Source organism: Syngnathoides biaculeatus, chromosome 8 (genome assembly GCF_019802595.1).
Source record: "Syngnathoides biaculeatus isolate LvHL_M chromosome 8, ASM1980259v1, whole genome shotgun sequence".
NCBI classification, from domain to species: Eukaryota; Metazoa; Chordata; class Actinopteri; order Syngnathiformes; family Syngnathidae; genus Syngnathoides; species Syngnathoides biaculeatus.
The window spans coordinates 14,927,979-14,952,134 of NC_084647.1; positions in this window are offsets into that span (position 1 = coordinate 14,927,979).

Genomic DNA, 24,156 nt, shown 5'->3' on the forward strand with positions numbered 1-24,156 from the left:
AGAGGAATATCAACAGCCGGTCAGAGACTTTACAACATGCTGAATTTTCAGATTTTTTTAAGGCTGAAACTTATGCAGCTCAATTTTTTATTTTCCTCTGAAATAAAAACGTTGAACAAATTGACTATTCATGTTTTAAAAAAATGGAATTAACCAACAGAAAAATATCCTTCAACTTTGACTCCTTAAAGTAGGCCTCTATAACAGCCGCACACACTTATCTCTAAAATCCAAATGAAATATTGAAGTTTTTTTCAAAATGTTGAAGTTGACACAACTCTGTGGTCATTTTAGGTGGTGTTGCTTCCACTCTTTTCTTCCATTAAAAGTTGAAGTATGCAGACTTTGCTTCTTTGTATAATTCTGAGATGTGCAATAACTTTTAGTTTTGGGTCACCTCCCCTATTTTTTTTTCAACCTTTGGAAATTCACCCCTTAGTTTGTACCATTTTAAGTTTTTCATTGGCCTTAAACTACATTGAATTAAAAAAAAATTCAAAAAATGTCATGTTCTAAAACTTTGAGAAGGTCAAAAGGTGCAATCTCCAGACTTTTATGTCCTTACACAGGATAATGAAGTAGTTACACGCCTCACAATTGTGAATATTTTAACATTAATATCTTTTAATTGGACAATACAGAAGAAACGAGACTTGGTTTCAATGTGAGGAGGTCAATGTAGAGCTTGTATAACTTCAAATTTCCTGACTCCTTAAAATAAATCAACACACAGCTGTGAATAACTAAACAGCTGGGTGCACTCCGAGGTAAAAATTTCCAAATTTGGACCAACTGTCAATATTTTCTGTGACCACAAATATCATTCGGGACTGCCTTAATGTTCTTGGGCATGTAATTTATCAGAGCTTCACAAGCTGCCACTTTAATCCCCTTTCGCTCCCCCATCACCGTACAAGTTGCCATTCATGGTTGCCTTGAATGAACTGTTGTACGATTTTCATTTTCAAAATGCACAAAGTTGGAGGAGGAAAACATCTGCTGTCATGACCTCAGTCCCACATCGACAGCACAGGTGTCAAAACCTCAAATGTCCTGCAGTCCAGATGGTCATTTTGTGCCTGCAAAAGCCTGGATATGAGTACTTCCGCGCCAAATGGACGCACTGCGTATTTAAAAAGTGGCAGCATGGTGTGACTGGTCAGTCTTTGCCTCACACTTTGAGGACTAGGGTTCAAATCCTTGCATCGCCTGTGTGGGGTTTGCATGTTCTCCCCGTGCCTGTATGGTTTTCTCCAGGTACACTGGTTTCCTCCCTCAGTTCACATTATTTTAAGGTTTGACATCTTTTTGTTAGGTCAATTTGATTCATGGAGTTCTCCACAAATTTTGAGGGGATAAATGAAGCTCATCAACCCGTGGTGTGTCTGCACAGCAGGGTAGCTGACCGACTGCTGTCATGGCAGCTCTCAGTCCTTGTACACAAGCATCTTCACAAATGCAACTTGGTGATAAAGGGCACATAAACTGTACACTGTAGACAAACAACCATTAACACCTATGGACCATTGAGTCTCAAACTAGCCAAAAAATTTTTTTGTAGGGGGTGATTGGGAGGTAAAGACAGTGTACCAGAGGGAAAGCCCAAATGAACCCAGGGAGCTAATGCAAGCTCTAAACAGATTTTCGATGATGCCACGACTGCAAGGGATACATAGTTAAAAACTCTGCCATTATGACTACACACAAGTACACACAAGTCACAAAGCATGATATCACAAGATGTGCATCTTTTATTTTTGAGTTAGGAATTTAAAAATTCCAACTTTAAGGTTTCACTATATTTTCCCTCCACGTTTACTAAAATCAATTATTGTGCTAGGAGGCGGCATTGTGGTTCAGCTGGTAAAGCATTGGCCTCACAGTTCTGAGGTACCAGGTTTAATCCCGGACCCACCTGTGTGGAGTTTACATGTTCTCCCCGTGCCTGTGTGGGTTTTCTCCGGGCACTCCGGTTTCCTCCCACATCCCAAAAACATGCAACATTACTTGGACACTCTAAATTACCCCTAGGTGTGATTGTGAGTGCAGCTGTTTGTCTCTATGTGCCCTGCGATTGGCTGTCAACCAGTTCAGGGTCCGTTGACAGCTGGGATAGGCTCCAGCACTCCCCTCGACCCTTGTGAGGATAAGCGGCTAAGAAAATGGAGGGATGGAATTATTGTGCTAGTTCTTTGTTTGATTTACAGAGAGTAGTTTGAGTAAAGTTGTACGCTGTACACTGAAAATCCATTCTGGAAATTCTAAACTCTTCTAAATATTGAACATCCAATAGAATAGATGGACAAAAATGTTCCCCACAAAAAAATCAAACGAGACATTATACGACAAAATGTCATTTTAATAGCTTGTGTACAAATAGTTGCGACTCCAGAGGGCCTGGCCACGATTAAGTATAGAATTAAACAACCAAGTTGTGAACTAAATTTTGATAACCTTTACGCAATAAAACCCAAGACCGAGTTTTTCTGCCTATGACTTTGCCACCATATTTGTCTTCGCCGAGGATTACTTGGACTTTGCAGTTGGCACTTGATTTAATAGACTTATAGCCGGTCATAGTAAAAAAAAAAAAAAAACCCTAAGTGCTGTTGGCCCAGCAGTTTATAGGGTGGGTTGAGCAGTGGCTCACAAGAAAAGACAGCGACCTTAAAAAAAAGCACATTTTAGCAGGAAAAATATAAAGAGTGTAAAGAAAGACTTTCACTGGAAAATTTGGATGAAACCAGTAAAAAACTGGAAGTTGTTTTAAGGCATGAAAAATGCATAAAGAAGACTACTTCTTTACTACTTCTACTTCTCCTTGACAGAAACTCAACGCAAAAACTCGCGCAGGAAGGGGTGAAGACAGTACATTCAACTGACTTAAGATCACAGTCAGGCGACCCTCTGTTCAGTACACATCTGGCTTGTGTCCAGTTTAATGGTGACCAAGCATGTTACTTTACCTTGCATTCCTGCCAGAAGATTTCAAGTGGCTGGCGTGGAGGATGTAGACCGGTGGATATATCCTCAAGGTTGACCGAGCATAGGGCTGATGAATGGAGGTGCGATGGAGAACAATGCTGATGCAGACAAAAAAAATAAAAAAAAAAAAAATAAGAGGATCTGCCCTCTTGTGAGTTTCAAGCGCGAACGGCCTTGGAGGCCAGCAACAATGTCAGCGACAAAGCACAGGCACCTGTGTAGGACAAGGCCAGTATAAGTTCTTGCGTTGAAGGTGAAAGAATTCTGGATGGCAGCCCACTGGATGGCAAATGAACTCCAGGAAGCAAGGCAAGGTGGTCAGTACACAACAGCTGCCTCTAGGTCAAGTTCATGGGATTGACTTGGCCACGATGGGGGATGCGTATCTGTGCATTAGGACTAGTGCCATTTTCTTGGAGCACACTCATGATAAATCCATGTAAGACGACAAGACTGTCCATCTGATCTAACCCCATTTAAAAGTTGTTTGACTGAAAATGGGTACTCTACTTACAAATGCAAATCTGCTGAGCAGAAGATTGTTCCGTCATGGAGCACTAGTGGAAGGACACTAATTCAATGGCAGAAAAGGGTCAAAAGCACGTTGCTAAATGTGGTGAGATTTTGAAAATATCGGCGGAAACAGTGGTAGTAAGAATTTAGTTTTTCTGGATATACTTTGGGGGAAGGGTTGGAATTACTTGTACTAAGTCTGAAAGGCTTGGTCTCGCAGGTTCCTGAAAGCCAAACTGGAACTTGGGACTGGTTGGAGGAACTGGACAGAGGTCAGTTTCCTTCCACCAAAATACGAGCTCCTATAAAATAAAACTGATTTAGGATTGTAATAAAGCCAAACCAGATTTAGATGAGACATCATCGTGAAATGAGAAAGATAATATTTAAAAGTATCATCTCTATCTCTGCTCTAATCTCGGTCCATTTCATTCTGAATTTAAAAGTCACCTCTGAAGACTCGGGCCTTGGGTCTCGCTGCTTGTTTGGATGTGATGGAAATAAGGAGTGAGAGATTCACTGAAGCATGCACATACCGTGTCTGTATCTTATATGGCTCGGTTGGTCATAATTTCAAAGTGTGTTTGCGGTCACAATTTTTTTTTTCATTTTTGTCTTGATGTAAAGCATAATGTCCGAAGAGAGCAAATGAACGTCTCTTATTACCCATCACTTTTTCATCTCTCGCTTGTCTTTTTGGCTGTCTGTCAAACTCCCGTCTCCTTCTTGCCTTCAATTTCCATCCCTTTTCATTCCCTCGTTTCTTTCTTACCAGACCTGTCACAGCTGTCTCCTGTGTCATTCACACTTTGCTGACAACACCGCCTTAAATGTGCCCCCCCCCTTTTATCTAAGCTAGTTTTTCCTCTCTTTCTCTCTCTTTCACGTGCATGCTCTCTTTCTATCCATCAGCTGAGCATGCCACCCTTGGGCCTGCAAATCGTATCCTGTAATATTTTGCTTTGCACTAGGTTTCAACATGGTTGTGTTGCTGTAAGGTATTGGCTTGATCCCAAACACAGTGAATCACAGTAGTAACAAAAGACTCTTGTCCGACCGCCGACACTGTAGGTACATTGCCTGTGCACAACAATGGCCTGGATTCAACAGAGCCGTTATCAGAAAAGGTTAGTTAATTCAAGCGGTAATTATTCTGTTTTAGGTGGAAGATATTTCACCTGAACTGAATCCAGACAGATAGCTTCTCATTTCTGAGGCTGGATTCACACAATAGCGTTTTATTGCTGTCAAGTGGCACAGTTCAGATATTTTGTCATGGGAACATGAAAGGGGAAAAAAATGGCATGGAATCTAATGTTCTATGAAAAGAATCAGGCCTCTTCCCAATGTAATTAAAATCTGATACATCATACATCAGATATCTCTTCGTGCGACAGCACTGTAAACAGACCTTATCAATGCAAGCATGAAGTCAATGAAATACACAAACTGTATCAGTAGTGTTTACGTGCCAGTTTCTGACAGAAAAATGCAAATAACTACACAAAATAACAAATACGGTAAATCCCAACTCTTGTGATCATGTAAATATTAACATTTACAAATTCAAATATGTTACATTCAAGATTTGGGGATCATTAAACAGGGAAATAGCATAACTCACAATTGCCTAATTAACATAATTGAAATTGATAGGGGGAGGCATCTGTCTACACCTGTTAATTAACATTTAATTCAGAGTATTCATTCATTCATTCATTCATTGTCTATCCATCCTTTCATCCTTCCATCCATTTTCTTTGGGTTATCCAGAATTAGGTCGCGCGGGGCAGCAACCTAACCACTGTATGACTTCAGGACAAAAATCATCTGAATGCGAGCTGAATGCGGTTGTTTTTTTAGATGTGCTCAGCAACAGGCTGGCAACCACTTCAGAATGTACTCCACCTGTCCCCTAGAGTCAACTGGAAGAGGCGCCAGAACACCCACGACCCTCATGAGGATAAGCGTTTTGGAGAACGGATGGACATTTTTTTTGCCACCCAATGTTGCCACTTGTGTTTTTCAACTGGTGTGTAGTTCTTTACCTGCTTTTGGGAATGTGAACTTGACTGACATTATATGTTCAGTAAATATAAGTAGAGTAAATTCAGATATGGTCACTTGACAGGAGATACTAATGATTCTGTCATAAAAATTTGTCATAGGCACTAAATTGAAATTGGACTTTACGACTTGCAGTATAAATCCAGCCATCAAGGTTTGGCCAAATAAAAATGGTAAAATAGCAGTATAGAGCTGAACTACAATATATTCACCTGTGGATGAAAGATTATTTCCATGGTTAATGCAAAGAGAACGCTAACGATGGTAATGAAACAGCTGCATAATCTGGAGAAACCCTTTTGTAAATAATGCTACAGGGGGAAAGCTTTACATTTGATGGGCAGGATAAAAACTAAAGTTCGGAGCAATGGGAAGAAGTCATGTGATCGGATGAGTCCCGACTGACCCTGATGGACACACACATAACATAAGAAAATAGGAGTTATAGATTGAGGGAAGCAGTTCTGATAACAGGCGGCAGTTTTGTAGGACTGTGTTATGTTTTACTCTTGTGGTCAGGTCATCAATCTGTCTTTATTGGCCCTAATTTGGAAAGGGGACTTTCAGGGAAGATGAGACATGATTTCATCTTGAACTGATGACCTGAACATAACCTTTTTTGTCTCTTGACTGAAACAAGTGATGACGACCTTGCAATGGAACTATTGCTCATCATTTATCTTAAGTTGAGTCAGGTTATTTCATTCAACACTGTCTGAATCACAACACCCTTCATATTTCAAAAGTTATTGTGCTTGTTTGGTATTATTTACATTATGCTGCTCAGTCATCATCTTTGACCAATTGAATATCTGTGCATCAAGGAACAGAACTTCATTCTGCTTAAAGTAATTGATTTTATCCATCCATCCATTTTCTACCACTTTTCCGGGTCGGGTCACGGGGGAAGTAGTTTCAGCAGTGATACCCAAACTTCCCTTTCCCCAGCCACTTCTTCCAGCTCTTCCGGAGGGATCCCGAGGGGTTCCCAAGCCATCCGAGAGACATAGTGTCTCCAGAGTGTCTTGGGTCGTCCCCGGGGTTTCTTTCCGGTGGGACATACCCGGAACACCTCACCAGGGAGGCGTCGGGAGGCATGCGAATCAGATGCTCCAGCCACCTCATCTGGCTCCTCTCAATGCGGAGGAGCAGCAGCTCAACACTGAGCCCCTACCGGATGACCGAGCTTCTCACCTTATCTCTAAGGGAGAGCCCAGACACCCTGCGGAGGAAACTCATTGTGGCTGCTTGTATCCGGGATCTTGTTCTTTCGCTCACGACCCATATCTCGTGCCCATTGGTGAGGGTAGTAACGTAGATCGACTAGTAACTTGAGAGTTTTGCCTGATTGATTTTATATCCATATATTTTAATTCTCAACAGCTCGTCTTCATCAGGGTAGTGTGTAAGATGGTTGATTTTGGGGCAGAGGTAGAGTACATGCTTGACTGGTTGTCAGCCAATCACAGGCCATAAATGAACAAACTTAAATAGGCACTCAGAATAACATTTATGGAGTGTTTAAATCTTCAATTAATCTGCCGTGAATGATTTGGAATTTGGGAGGAAGTCAAAGTCGACAGAGAAAAGCCATCAAAACACTTGGAGAACATTGTCAGTGCACTGAATCAATCACAACTAGGTTGGTTGTCTTAGAAGAAGTTTCACATTTGTCCGAGCAGGGTTTATTGGGTCATGCAACAAGGCTTAGTTAGGAGAGTCTAGCATGAGTTGGTGTGGAGTCTCCAAGTTGGAACTACACCCCAAAACCACAGATGACATCATTCTTTTGCAATGTTAGGATCCCAGGCAGAGAGGCCACTGTCCGTCCACAAGAGTGGTTAGGTGGAAACTCAATCTGTCCATCCTTTTTCCATTCCGCCTATCCAATTCGTGTTTGTGCTGGTGGCAATTTCAGCGAACTCTGGGCGCGAGGCTGGGTGCACCCTGAACTGGCTACCAGCTAATCACCAGGCAAATATACACAAACAAACCATTCATAATCAAATTCACACCTACTTGTGAGTTTTCAATTAACCTACCGTGGATGTTTGTAGGATGTGGGAGGAAACTAAATTAGCCGGAGGAAACCTAAGCAGCCACGGGGAGAACACGCAAACTCCACATGTCATTAAAACATCATAAGGCTTCTTCCATTTTCCTTGCATTGTCAATACTCAGGAGGAGAAACTTGAGAAAATCATATTAATTCAGATATTCCTGTTGGTGTCAATTAGGTTTCGGTTTATTTGTGAAAAGTCAGTAGACGAGAGCCAGAGAGGCGGTTGGACCAACAGCCACCAGAGACGTAACTTTGTCAAGGGGAGCTGCTCGTTACGTTCTTTTTCTGAGAGGCGAGACAAGACGTGCACTGAAATATTAAGAGGAAATGAGTGGAATATTAGAAACCCTGACAAAAAAATATTTTTTGGAGTGTGTGTAAGGAGTGTGAAGAGTGGCGAGCACACATGAATCACGAGTATTAGCTTCAACACAAAAACAAGAATAAATGAAAGAAAAAGTACAGGAAAAAAAAGAGCACCAAGACGGGTGTGTAGTGGTGAATGGATATAATTACATCTATTGCTCAGTTTGGAAAAGATCTAATTCACGTTTCAAACACGAGCCAGATTAATTAGAAGCAATATCTGAGCTATTGTGCCCTTCCTTGGTGTCGTTCAGCCTTCATTACAGCCACTTCGATACAGAAATGAAACCACTCTGAGTCAGATTGTTGCTATTATACCACCAAGGCATGCTGCTATTCAGACAGAATTACACAGTCAAGTTCCCTTTGGGTTTTGCTTGCCCTGTCTGGGAGGAAAATGTGTTATTTTCTGGTTATCTGTGTATGCGCGTGTGTTTTGCCACGCATGTGAGGGAATGTGTATGAGCTCTTTGTACGTGTTTGTGTGCTCAAATGTGCATATTTGTCCAAAGGGAGACAGAGCCAGGCATTTGCGGACTTAAAAGTGTGAAGAGAATGGAGCTCCAGGCAAAGGAAAATTAAAAAGCCTCAGTAGGGAAGCAATGACAAAAGCAGTAAAATACACAGTATGTAGATGGGCAATTTCTACTCATTGACAAATGTAAGAGGATAAACATGCACCATTACATTCTTTTCTAAAGAACAAATACACAGAGATTAAGGCTTGCCTCATTGCACCTGCAGTACTTGCATCTTACTCACATCCTAGTAGTCCTAAAATGGACAACTCTTTGCGGCAATGTCCACAGCATTTAAAATAATGCATAGGATTTACCAGACTGCCGTTGCTGTATGCATCATCAAATTCAGATAATGTATTTGCACGTTCTTCATTTCACTCACACGGGGAACTGGTACCTGGTGTATTAATTTCAACTCCGTGAAATAATCTTTCAGAATCAAATAAAGTTCTAATATGCAGACGGAGAAGCCCCACAGTTCAGGCTTCGATGTTGTTCTACAGCAAGGTTTGCCAACCTTATTGAAATGGAGAGCTACTTCTTGGACTTAATGCAAAGGCCAACCAAAATTGTCCACACTTCTAAAATTACACATTTACATAAATGACTTGAATTATATGATACAATTAATCATAATATTCTTCAATGTGAAGACACTGATGATTTCTCACAACAATTACAGACAATGATTTAACAACGTAGGAAACAAATTCACGAACCTCCGGCAAGGGGGCGGACCCAAATGCAGGACTTCAGGGCAGAGGCATAATGTTAAATGTGGTTTATTCTGGAAACTGGGTCATACACGGTGTGGCAGTCCGACAAGGTGGAGGCACAGAAACGTTAGGCTAGGCGGGATTCAAAAGACATACAGCAAGGTCCGATTACTCTGGGGCAAACTAACAAACTCCACAGGACAGGATCAAACTAAAGGGCATAGAATCACTGTGAGTGGGGTTACTCTAATGTACGCGTAGAAGCGGAGAATCCCACAGGCAGTGAATGCAAATCATTAACAAAAGCAAAGAACTGGCAAATGCAAGTGACAAAAACTCCAACTTAAATGCCTGTCTAATTACAGTCCGAATGTGAAACAGGTGTGACCGGTGACAGGTGTCACCGCCCAGAGCAGTGGCCTGGCCATGCCCCTCTTGGCAGTGGCCAAGCCTTGCTCATGAAAACATCAATATGTGACATGTTTAAATGATGACTTCTGCAAAACCTTTAAGAAATCACAATGTAGCTATGTTTTGGACAGGCCCGCAGGCTTCTCATGTGGTCCTTGGGGGCTCACGTGCACCATGCTGGTGACTCCTGTTGAATGGTTTGGTGCACAATTGTGGTCTGTCAAAAAAGACATTTGAGAAGTAAAGTGATGTCGACGGGCATGATTTTTATGTCGCCAATAACTATCAGCAACTAGCAGCTTGTTAATAATTGCAGCCCCGAAGTGGTCAATGTGCATTCTGAGAGCGGTCGTGAACAGGATTGGGCAAAACGTCTTAGGTCTAAAATAATGTCTTGTAATGCGCATCCTCCAGTGTCTAATAACAAGCTTTTCTTCAAGGCCACCTGCTGCCACTCAGCCCAATATGTCAGGTACTCTGCCAAAAGCCTGCAATCTCTTCGTTAATATGCTTACTGTTTTATTGATTGAGTTAGGTTGCGTTTACAAGCAGCATGTTAATTCGTTCAGGAGACGTGGCTCCGAATGGACGTGTTCGGTCTTTGGTTCTACCGCAGAACAACATTAAGGGAAGAAGGAAGGAAGATCGAGAAAGCAATTTAAACCATCTCCTGTTTTAAATTGCTTTCTCGATCTTAGGTTGGGTCTCTACATGCGATGGTAGCGGAAAGTAAAGTAAGAGAAAAGCAATTTGCGTGAATGATAATATGATTTGAGTTAAAGGATCATGTTATACATTTCCATTACATATCATAAAAAAAGTATCATGGAGAGCAGTGTGACTAATGCAGGGTATTTGAAGGCACACAAGAGCCTGGACTGCATAGTTCAGGACCATTTCTACATATGACAATTGTAATTTAATACAGCGGAAATACGCTCATATTTAGTCAAGTTTCCATTTGATATTTACTGCCAAAATCAGAGCTACATAATGAAATTATTTCTTTTGAAATCTCACAACTCACATTTAAGGTCGTGAAATCTTAAACCTCAAGTATTTTGAATAGAAACTGAAAAATCAGAATTATCTTTAAACTTTGAAGTCAGTGGTACTGTTTAGTGCAACTCCCTACAAAACTGATAGGAACCCTAAACGCAAAAAATAAAAATAGAACTACGTATGACATTACTATCTTGTGTAAGAATGAGTATAATTTCTATTCTTCCCATTCCAGTCCCACATGGCACAGAAAAACGCTGAACAGAGGATCACAAAATGGATTTCATAGTGTGGTATGCGCTATACAGTACCTAGATAAAAGAATTTTTCTATTCATTTTGTATTCAATGTATTTTACTTCCTTCTTCCAGAGTTTAGCTAGGCATAGAAGAAAAGTGCACATTATATTTTGAATAAAGATGCTATTTTCTGTGACCATTCTACGCATCAGCAATACAATGCGGATGAAGCCAGGCACCCTCGGGCTTTGCTTGCCACAGAACTGAACCAATCTTGCGAAGCTAGTTGTAAGAACAACAAAGCACGACCCGTTATGGGTCCGGTGAAATATGATATGATACAGTAAAATGCATCTTGAGAGACTGAAAAGAACATGAATTGGTTGCACTTTGTCCATCCTTTATTCACGCTAAACATGAAAAGAGTAGCATGGTTTCAATTTACAAGCCACATGCCTTTTAAGTTTAAATGACTCCGGCCTGAAAGGGCAGAGGGACATCAAATTCATTACAAAGCTCAAAATCATTCGGATCTGCCAGCTAAAAGCCTCACGTTGGTACAGTTCTGTGGAAAAACACAGCGGCCAAAAAAAAAAAAAAAAAAAAAAAAAGCTTTGTTGTTTTTCCTGAGTCTTTGCTTGGCATTTTCGTTTATGGGTCTGTGTGAAATATGAGCGCCATGTTAGGGCTGTTAGCACAGGTTTATTAATAATTTCAGGCAGCACCTTGAGAAATATAAGCTCTTTCTGCAAGCTCATTAAAGCATATTGCTTTTCTTTGCCTGTTGCGTATTTTGGGTCTTGACCTGAAGTAGCGGGCAGCTCCGATACTCACTGAATGTGTGATGAGAGGCAATTTGGGATTAGAGTCTCCTTCTATCTCTTGCGTTCTTTTGGTTTTAATGAGGACTCATACACAATGGTCAGTCAGAGACGAATCTCAATATATTAAACTCCCCACATCTTCTCCACCCAATCATTATAAGCATTCCTCTGACAACAAAACACACCCCGGAGTTTGTTGTACATTTTACATGACAACAGCATCTGCCATCTGCGATAACATTCTAAATACTCGGTAGCCATGCATGAATACTACAACAAAATAAAAATGGCTAAACCCAGTCCAGGTTGTGTTGGATAAAAATAAGTTTCTTAGCACGTCTCCTGCTGAGTGTACTTTTACTTTGAGCAACAGTGACATCGCTAACAGACATCAAATTCTTGTGGAACATCCCTGAAACTCTTAAAGATTGCAGCAAAGGGTTGAAAGATGAATGAAATATAATGTGATGATAATCAAGTTCTAGTCAATTAATCAACAAATTCATAGATGTTTTTTTCAGCACAGTACAGTGGTCCCTCATTTTTTAGAATGTTTTTTTTGTGGCTCGTACATATTGTGAAATGGATGAAGTTCTAATCACACAATTGTTGCTTCAGTATTTTTGACATAACATTTTGGTGATTAAGATGGAACTTCCTGTCGCGCCCTTGCCCTCGTTGCGAATCCCACGGTCCAATTGAGATGACTGAACGAAACAGTTGAAGCTTGCAAGGCTAACTGCCATTTTCATCAACAACCATCTTATTTTCAGGCCCACTGATGCAGGAAGACCGTGTCGCCTCGTTGACTAGACATTTTGTTGCTCCATGGAATGTTATAATCTGGCGCCGGTAACAGACGGGAACGTTGAAAATTCTCTGTAAAATAGCGGTCAGTTGACTTCCACACTGATGGAGAGTATTGCACTTTCAACTCATCGGCTCAATCCCTAATTGCAACAAAAGAGACGTCTTATTCATGGAAGTGCGGTGCAACAATGAGTCAACAAAAAGACTGACATTGTGCTCCAGAAGGGTTGTATGTTATTTATTTAACCTAATGTGCAGCTCCCAGTGATTGATTGACTGCAGGAACAAAAACGAGGTCAACCACTACCCTGTTTGTGATCAAAATTAGAGGTTCCACCGTATAGTAAATGAGCGATCCAGACATTCAAAAGATGCTCTTGAATAGGATAGAGGCATATGTGAGCAACGCTTATGTAAGGTTATTGCCTGTATGAGAAACTTTCGAAAAACACTAAAGAAAACTTTCCCGTTTTTAGTGGATCGATGTCATGTAAACGTACTATTAAGCCTCTATGCCCTCTCCTGCTGTGTAATCCCCATCTTTCTTTTCTCTCTCTGCTCTTCAATATGTTTGATTCTCACACCAAACAGTGCAGAATGGGATTATGGCTCCTGACAGTTTCACTGAAAAAAAAAAAAGAGAGATGCTCTTCCTTTGCCCTCTACTTTTCAGTCCTTTTCCCCCCCTTCAGGCCTTACTTTCCTCCTCTCTCCACTAACCCCTCTCTGTTTTTCCCCCACTCTCCCAAATCTCCCTCTATCCTCCCACTACAAAAGTGACAACAGTGAGAGATTGCATTTTTCTGCTCGGCTGTCAAGTGCTTGAAAGCGATGTCATATGTTCAAGTAGGGGACATTAAACGTCAAACCTGTGAGACAATTCAGTGGGTTTCCTGTTTCCCTACATCACGTCTTGTCAGACTTCATCTCGTTATAAACAGATTGTGGATCGGGCAGGTGGCGGAGGTTATCGGTACCTCCTGCTGTCTGCAGCGTGGAGTGCTATGGGACAAACGCTTGAGATGGCAATCAGATTGGCTTTGCTCTGATGATGTTGTGTAAATTGATGTCGGGCTGTTGTGGAGTGTGACAGGAAAAGAACTGCGCTACGTGCAGAAATATATGAAAACAGATTAATCGCAAAAACTGCTAAACTGACAGACCAACAAAAGTACCAACATTCATTCTGGACTGATCAAGACATTAATTAAATATATTACTAAAAGAACATTATGCATAAAGATTTCATCTTGGATTCACCGTCTAAATGCTTTTCACACAGTTCACCTACCTGCTAAAGGTACAACAATGACTGCATGACACAGTGTCTTTATAACATGTAATTTAGTTGAGTTCTACAGTCACCACACAATTGCTTGCAATTAAAATAAAATGGATGAACTCCTAATTTCCTTTAGCGTTCTGGGGAACTATTTATCCCATTTCACATCATCATACTGGATAAAAATGAAAGCTTGGGTGAGTTGAGTATGCTTTACCCTAAATTAAGTTTCTGCCTTGTGAAGAAGAATGTGAGTATTCTGCGCAAGTCACTGCTGGTCAAGTTGAGACTAGTCAGAAATCACACCACAAAATAATACTAATACACATCTTGATTTGCGGGAGCGGGAGATCGACAGACGGATCGGTGCAGCGTCTCCCTGAAGACTTTGTATCGGTCCGTTGTGGTGAAGATGAAGCTAAGTTGAAAGGCGAAGTTCTCTATTTACCAGTCGATCTATGTTCCTACACTCATCTATGGCCACGAGCTGTGGGTCGTGACCGAAAGAACAAGATCCCGGATACAAGCGGCCGAAATGAGTTTCCTCCGCAGGGTGTCCGGGCTCTCCCTTAGAGATAAGGTGAGAAATTTGGTCATACGAGAGGGGTTCAGTGTGAAGCCGCTGCTCCTCCGTATTGAGAGGAGGCAGATGAGGTGCCTGGGGCATCTGATCCGGATGCTTCCCGGATGCCTCTCTGGTGAGGTGTTCCGGGCATGTCCCACCAGAAAGAGACCCCCGGATGACCCAGGACATGCTGCAGAGACTATGTCACTCGGATGACCTGGGAACGCTTCTGGAAGAAGTGGCCAGGGAAAGGGAAGTCTCTGTATCCCTGCTGAAGATACTTGCCCTGCGACCCGACCCATAGAAGTGGTAGAAAATGGATGGATCTGTCATATGCTCAACATTTTCACTCACAGGAGAACATCTGTAGAATAAAAATAATTCTATTCAATGACTTTAGTTAGATTCTTGTCACAGTTTTCCATCAACACCGTTGCCAGGATCAAATGCCTGGGTATATTGTAATTAAATTAGTCTACATTGTCCAAGATCTGTGGATCAGAAACGGCGCACAAAGAGACTGACAACGTCACTAAGTAGAATAATGAGAAATGGTTCTTTATCTTTGTGGAATACCCACAGCGGCTATTGTCCTCTAAGTTTAAGTGAGGTCTGGGATGTTGGAAATTATTGCTAAGCTTCTTGAGAGGGGTCACGGGAATAATTCAACGAAATATCTGTGAGGAGAGAAGCTAACTTGATAACCCCATCAAGCTCGAGCTCCAGCGTGTGACTCACACACTCAACACTGTAGGTATTGAGGTAAAGTGCACTTGAATTGTGTTGCTTGTCTTATGACCCTGTGGAGTATCTTGTGTCTTGTGTGAGATCCTCAAGCAGCTCCCTTTTGGAGAATCTATTTATTTTCTTGTACACCTAAATTATTCTGGGATTGGTATGGAAGTGACAATCACAATACATGTTTTATATTAAGATGGATGACAAACTAAAGAAAAAGATCCAGTTTTATCAAAACTTTTAGGGTTGAAAAAAAATGATAGTCGACAAAATTATGTCAAAGCGATCACTGATTTGCAGTAAAAAAAAGTCTGAACTCAGCTCAGCTTTATGTCATATCTTAGAAATCATCAGTTGGACTGTAGTTCTAACGTAACCAAATAATCTCCATAGCTGCACTGAGATAAATAGAACATTTGATGAATATGACAGAGAGAAGACGCTTTTAAACCTCGCTTTCTCACACCCATTTTATTGGATATTAAAAAGCTGTAAGGCTCCAAATTAGAAACCTAAAAATTGGAAATCGGAAGTTAAATAGAAAGGACCATGTAATGATTTGACCTTTATCCTGAGATTGGGTTGGATATCACTTAAAACTGAAAACTGGAATGCTTCGAGAAATACTGTAGTTTGTGAATGCTGAGAGATGCTGGAAAAGCCCCCCAAAAGAAATTAATAAAAAATGAATACATCATAATGACAACAGGAGAGTCACTCTGAAATCTGTGGTCATGAATTCCTTTGAACGCCTCATGCTGGACCACCTCAAGAGCGTCACAGGACCCCAGGAGATTTATTTATTCATCTATATTTTAAAATGATTTAAATATTCATTTATTTATTTACCATGGACAGTTGGAGAAAAGAAAAAAAATAAAGACATTATTATTAATAAGACAAAATATATTTTGGTAAAGGTGATAGTGAATGACTGGATAGCACATCTGCCACACAGTTCTGAGGATCGGGTTTCAAATCCCAGCCCCGCATATGTGAAGTTTGCTTGTTTTCCCTGTGCATTGCTTGGGTTTTCTCTCGGCACTTCAGTTTCCTCGCACATCCCAAAACATGCAGGGTAGGTTAATTGAAGACTCTAAATTCCCATGAGTGTCAACAGGTGTTTCTTTATATGTGCCTTGCCATTGGCTGGCGACCAGAGGAGGGTGTACCCCGCGTCTCGCCTGAAGATAGCCGGGATAATCGGCTTTACCAATAAGCTGTTGTATAGGCTTGGCATGCGTGGAACCCCTGCTGACCAGACACTTGAGCAAGGCACCAAACCATTCGATAGCAACTCTGGGTAACAACAGGATTACGAAAACATCCCTCTTTGCATGGCTACATGTGTGTGCTCTCGTTCGCAGCGTGGTGTGTGACAGAAATATACAAAAGAAATATGTAGGATAAATTCAACTTCCCTTTTGGGATTAACGTTTGTTTAAGAAATACATGAAACAATTGAAATAGTCTCATATTCGGTATCATTTATTGTTTTACAGTGTTGGTTTTTCTGGCGCACTCATTGTGAATGTGTCCATAATAGTAACACATTAGAGTGAACAATCCATTGTCTGTCATCATAGACAAAAATGAATGGAAAGTACACAGAGTACGTTGTTGCCCCTGAAATAACCCTCTGCCCTACACTCAACCGAGCTGTTCCTTTATGCCAACTTCTTTGATTCCAGTGAAGGGTTTTCTTTCTTTTTTTTTTTTTTCATCCTCTGGGCCCAGCGCCTTACGCGGGGGTGGTAATATGAGTCACTGCGGGAATGCCTACGAGCGGTGTCAGAATCAGGGACAGATTAGAAAGAAAGCAGTTATGCAGGCGTCAAGGCCTGACCTGCAATTGGTTGGTTCAAAAATAACAGGATCATTGTACACGATGTGCACCGTGTGCGCCCTCCAATAACACACAAATGCCCAAACTCAGATTGTGAATTTGAATGTATTTTTTTAACACACACATGCACGCACGCATGCGTGTGCGCGTGTCTCAGTGTGTGTGCGCTTCAGGGCTGTCACCTTCAACATGTCTCATGCTAAGATCTGACAAAAGAACGTTATGACAGTAACAGCCATCAGGGGTTGAGTTCAAAAGTTCAAGGTTAAAACATTCATGTATTGGCCAAAGAGGATTCGGGCGGATTGGAATTGTGGGGGTTATGCTGTGAAATGTACAATCTATAATCTCTGCGTGTGTGTGTGTGTGCATATGCGAGTAATCTTTCGTCTTTGAATTTTCTTTTATGAGATATGTTGAGAGATTTTAATAGGCCACTCTTCATGAATTGAAATGAGCATCAATCACATTTCTGGGAGTGATTTACTTGACACTGTGATGATTTGCAAGTGAGTCCATTCGCGTGTGTGTTGGTGTGTGCAGGCAAGACTTTTAACTGCAAAAAAAAAAAAAAAAGTCAGGGGAGACTCCAGTCTCGCATTTCTTGTAAATCATAACCAAAGTGCTTTCTCACACACAAAAACCCAAGAAACAAGACACACACAGACACTGCTCACAGACCCCGATGGCAATAAGCCGTCTGCATGTGGTCCAAAATCGACAATCTTTCAATCGATATGTTCCCTGCGACTGACTGGCGACCAGTTCAGGGTGTAGGTCGCCTTTCACACAATGTTAGGGATAGGTTCCAGCACTCCTGTGACCTTTGTGGTGATAAGCGGATTGTAAATCCTTATCCTCACGAGGGTCACGGGGAGTGCTGAAGCCTATCCCACCTGTCAACAGGCAGGAGGCAGGGTACACCTTGAACTGGTTCCCAGCCAATCGCAGGGCACATCGAGACAAACAGCCACACTCACAATCACACCTAGGGGCAATTTAGAGTGTCCAATTAATGTTGCGTGTTTTTGGGATGTGGGAGGAAACCGGAGTGCCCGGAGAAAACCCACGTAGGCCCGGGGAGAACATGCAAACTCCACAAAGGCAGGTCCAGGATTGAACCCGGGACCTCAGAACTGTGAGGCCAACGCTTTACCAGCTGAACCACCGTGCCGCCTGGATGGTTTTTAAAATAATACATTTTTTGGGGGGTTGAAAGTAGTAGAATGGCTTGCTGGTAAGCCTTTTGATAGTAGACTTCCCAAAGACCCCCATGTACAAAGACTTGCATGGATTTCCTCCAGAAACATGTCGTACACTCAAATCCAGAAAACGTCGTGAGCACAAAACCATCCAAGTGAATCAATCTGTGCGTATACATAAATCTAAGCACATTTCTTTTGTATATCCCAATTGACCCCTCCGTACAGGGCACTTAACCACGCCTCCTGAAGTGACGTCACGCCACGTGCGCTCACGTAAGATAAACAGTAAAAATGGCAAATACAATTCAATACATTCTGAACTGAGACAGACTCTATGCTTCTGATTTCATTCAAATCAACAATATATTATAGATTCTAAATACAATACATTCTTAACTGAGAGAGACGCCATGCTTCTGATTTCATTCAATCATTCACACGTAGCAATGTTATGCTAGCGCAGAACGTCTCATTCATTTATACGAGACGTGTATTAAAAATCAAATTTAGGGCATATCTTCGTGCAAACACCGTCTGGTTAAGCTTCTGGCCGCGAGCCAGCAAGAAATCAATACGTTTGTGCAGTCCGATCATCGCTAAATATCGCTCAACAAAGAATAAGTGTGGCAATCGTTCGCACGTAGCAATGTTATGCTAGCGCAGAACGTCTCATTCATTTATACGAGACGTGTATTAAAAATCAAATTTAGGGCATATCTTCGTGCAAACAGTCTGGTTAAGCTTCAGCCGCGAGCCAGCAAGAAATCAATACGTTTGTGCAGTCCGATCATCGCTAAATATCGCTCAACAAAGAATAAGTGTGGCAATCGTTCACACGTAGCAGTGTTATGCCAGCGGAGAACGTCTCATTCATTTATACGAGACGTGTATTAAAAATCAAATTTAGGGCATATCTTCATGCAAACACCGTCTGGTTAAGCTTCTGGCCGCGAGCCAGCAAGAAATCAATACGTTTGTGCAGTCCGATCATCGCTAAATATCGGTCAACAAAGAATAAGTGTGGCAATCGTTCACACGCAGCAGTGTTATGCTAGCGAAGAACTTCGAATTCATTTATGCGAGACATGTATTGAAAATCAAATATAGGGCATACCTTCGTGCAAACATGTGTTCCGGTTGATATTAGATGGTTTAGTTGATGATGCGGTCTTCCACAAAGTTTGATCCATCGAAGGCATTTTTCGTACTGGGTCTTCGGTTTTGGAAAGGGTACGAATCGAACTCCACCAACTAGCCTTTCCGGATACCTGTCGTCACTATTACAAAGTCCGTGACTACACCTCTTAACCATATTTTTTGTTAAATAACCCAAATACGCGATAAAACGCTAACTAAACCTATACTGGACCATTCAATGTTGTCAGAGAAAATGGCGGGAGCAAAAACGGGCTTTGGTCTATGCAGATCTCTGGCCTCTGATTGGTCAGTGACGCGGATTGCGCAATATCCACGGAGGGGTCATTTGGGCGCACATGTAGGAGTAGTTGACCCTTCACTGTCCACGCCCACATTTAAATATGCAAATTGAATTCAAACAGACCCTGCCCCTGACACCCCAATCTCTGCACGCTCAGAAAAAAAGAAAACAAGCAAGGCAGTAAAGAAAAATAATTTTTCTGAATGTGAAGTCGAGACGCCGCTCAATGAAGTGGAGGCGGGCAAGAAAATCCTCTTTGGCCCGCTGTCCTCAGGCATTAAAAAACAAGCGAAAAAGGAGTAAATGGGGCTGCGTATATGCGGCTGTCAATGCTGTAGGGTCAGAACTGCACACACACATGCTGATTTGAAAAAGAAGTGGTCAGACAAAGGTGGATGTGAGGCAGAGGATAGCTGCACACTGCCAAAGTAGTCTTCGCCTGCGACCAGTTCTGGGTGGAGTCCGCCTTTCGCCTGATGTTAGCTGGGATAGGCTGTGAGATGGATATACATACGGATAATTCCGTCCCTCACGGCTAGCATGGCTCAGCTCAAGGTCGACTGACAGTCCAGATCGATCAGCCAGCTCCCTCTGGAATACCCTGGTCGCTAGGAACCCTAGCGTGGTCAGCAACTGTACGGGCACAGAAATCGCATTGGTCCTTGCCACGTCATGCTACAAAGTCGGGAGCAGCTCTGTGCTCAATTACAGGAGGACTGCCCTCGGGAAACTGAAGCGGCTGATGAGCCAGTTGTCATAGTTTGCTCATAAATCCACTCTGTCTCTGAACAGACCTTCTCCCCGCATTGCAAAGTCTGAAATGATTTCCAAATAGAGCTAAAGTATCCATTGTTGTTGTTGGTATTTTCTCTCCCTATGCACATGCTTTTATATTCACGTGTTTGATTGCAGACACGCTGGTGTGTTAATTGTTCATCAGTGCCAATTGCTCATCTGTCTCTGGTGTGGAGATTGGTTTATTAAAACAGGTTCACAGAATCACGTTTAAGTGTCGCAAAAGGACCAACAGCTGTAGAAACGTGGACGCACCAGCCATGAAGTTGATGTGATGCACGGCACATTTCAACGATCATTTCAGTCTTGATACATCTGAACTTTGCCATGAAAAAGAATGCACAGTACGCCACAATTTTGTCCGTATGCACCTTCTGTTTGTGCGGTCCACGGACGGCGCAGACTGCTACTGCTTCACACATTTCTCTTCTATTGGTTCACAAATCCCAAATCTTGTGAAGCCGAGGTTGATTTTATTCCCTCTCAGACTGACATTTACATTTGGGGTGTCTAGAAAATGGAGACACCTATTGCTAATTTTGTGTCATTATCCTGTGATCTTGCCAGATTGTTGTGTTTGTTTTTAAACCAGTTGTGCCCGTGGAGGGCGCAACCTCCTGCGGACACCAGTGCCCAACAGAAATAGGCTCGTCCTTTAAGCGTGGCTGTAACAGGGGACAGACCATGGACTATTGCATATCTCTAGTTGTATACTCCATTTTCCCATGACGTGAGAGTTATTTTCTGATTTTGGCCTCTGATTTGTCCATGATATTGTTGCAGAAGCTAAATGGACAAACAGTTCACTCCACCATCAAAACCATGTAGCAATAAACGGTGTCACCAGAGTTTTACAAGTTTATGGACGTGTGTGTGTGAAAAACATCAACTTCATTAGAATAATGCTGCAAACTACCAAATATTTGACCAGGATTTCATGCTTTCATTTCATGTTCAGCTGCTCTATCGCAGTGTAATGAAACAGTGCTCAAGAGAACTGGTCTTTAATCGTTTGTTGGAACTGTGCAATTGAGGTCTTCTCCAGGAAAAGAGGTAAATCATGTTTCTGTTTTTGTCAGTAATGTTGGAAAAGTCTCTCGATAACTGTCGTAACTGGCAGCGAAGTTTGATGAATACTTATTTAATGATGCCAGGGATGGACATATGTTGATTTTGGAATGATTTCTGTTGACCGCTCTGAGAATGATGTTGCTTTTCCATCACATCTGGAATCCCGACTCCTCAAGGCGACCACCAACCCCACTTTTAGAACTGTAGTAGGGCAAACTGAACCTGGGCTCCTTCTGGATTGCTGTCTCAAAGGATTACTCATGTCTAGCACTGAGGGCTTTGAAACAACTCCTCCCAGTCACAGCTATAGACCTCTGAGAATCAGGATTTTCCTTTGTGGCCAAGTTAGAACACAGACTGAAACAGACTCAGAGCAACACTGGAGGCTATTCTGATAGTGAGCTTTTCTCCCAGTCCACCCAGACTGGATCTGATTGTGTCTGAGTAGCAAGCCCAAGTGTCTCATTAAGAGGTTAAGATAAAATGAGAGTTGCAAATAGAAAAAATGGACTGCGGGGACTTTTGTTCATTTGTCCCATATTCAGAAAAACCTCTTGCTCTACAATGCAAAAATGAAGACTGCTAGCGATTGTCAAATTCATTCAGATCTTTTCATTTGTACTTTTATCGATTTAAATATTAGAAATTGATTTATTATTTTTAATCACCTCATCATTTCATGAGTCATTTAATTTTTTCCATTATTTTCCCGAGGTAAAATCTAATTATTAGTTATTTTTGTATTAATATGCTTGAAGTGAGACAAAACCCAAGCTAAATCGTATGTGGGAATTTTTTGCCTCTTTGGCGTAGGTTTACTGTACACTTATTCAATAAATGCATTTTTGAAGATTACATTGTATCATATTATTTAGCTTAATAAACACTAACTGCATTTGACACACCACCCATTTCCAAATGAGGACCATGGCGTCAGATTTAGAGGTGCTGATTCTCATCTCATTTTGTTCCACATCCCAAAAACATGCACGGTAGATTCATTGAAGTCTTCAAATTGTCAGTAGGTATGAATGTGAGTAGCAATGGTTCTTTGTTTATAGGTGCCCTGTGATTCCCTGGCAAACCACTTCAGGGTCTACGCCGCCTCTCACCTTAAGATAGCTGGGATAGGCTTCAGCACGCCTGCTACTAGTGTGAGGGTAAGCGGTATGAAAAATTAATGAATGAATACAGTATCATAAATGATAACATGTCTCAAGAATTCTGTTACTCCAAGCAACTTTCAAATGGGGATGGTTAATGCTTTTTGCTTCTCCCAAACTTCTCAAAAGGTAAATGTTAAAATGTCTGCCTGCCAAAATATTCCCAAGTTCAAGTCTCTGTGATTTCATAAGGTTGAACATGATTAGAATGGAAAATGAGCGGACATGGCTAACTGGAGGGTCGGAAGCCGGAAATACTAATAAAAAAAAATGCTCGGAATGGTCCGTCTTGCTTCTGTAATATACTGATAAACACTCGGATATAAAACTAAAACTAAATTTCCAATCAAAATGCATGCTGCTCCGAATGAAGTATGAAGTAAGTATTTGTTCACAAAATTACCCCGTTTTCTTTGCATCTGAAGAACTGTAGTTCCCAAGGCCACTTAAAATTGTAGAGTTCAACCCCCGTTTCAAAAGGTTTGCCGACTTTGCTAACAAAATCCACATCAAATAGAACCGAGAGTTTACTTCTGGGGATCAGACAGGAGTGGTGACATTTAAATCCCCTCCCTTTTCAGTTGTGTTTAAATTTGGGTCCTTTACTCTGAGATGCTTTGCCCTTATGAAGTCACCCAATTTTAAATCGGTGTATACAAACACGATTGGAATCCTTCCTGTTGACTGATTCTTCTGGTGTTTCATGACAGGATCTGATTGCAGTCAACTTAGCTCAGAGCAGCTTTAGTGATTGTCCTTAAACTGTTTTCTCGTTTCTCTGTTTGTCTTTAATCCACTTGCTCGGGTGGCTCTCATAACAACGCCTGCTTTGCACTAACACACTTGCTCCACTTGCAAGCTGCTTTGAAAAACAAAACAAAACATGATTAGCTAAGTTGTATAATGTGGGAGGAGTTACAATCCTTACGATGAGTCTGTGTGTTCGTGTCTGTACAGTTTTCCTCGGCTAAAAGTGAATATCTGCCACAAGATGTTTGCAAAGGTCTATTTTCCAATTTGACAAGGGGGCCTGGGCCAAAATGAAGCTCCTGACATCACTTCAATATACTTCCTTGGCAAGAAGAATGCTTTCATATTGGAAAGAGATTTGGGCTGAGCACAAAATTGTTTTTTTTCGTGATTAATGGAATACAGGAGTGGCACGGTGGCTCAGCTGGAAAAGCGCTGGGCTCACTGTTCTGAGGTCCTGGGTTCAATCCCAGACTCGCCTGTATGGAGTTTGCATGTTCTCCCCGTGCCTGCGTGGGTTTTCTATGGCCACTCCAGTTTCCTCTCAAATCCCAAAAAACACGCAACATTAATTGGCCACTCTAAATTGCCCATAAGTGTGATTGTGAGCGCCGCTGTTTGTCTCGATGTTCACTGCGATTGGCTGGCAACCAGTTCAGGGTGTATCCCGCCTCCTGCCCGTTGACAGCTGGGATAAGCTCCAGCACTCCCCGTGACGCTTGTGAGGATAAGCGGCAAACAAACTAGATGGATGGATGGATCGAATATAGATTTCTGTAAACAAATT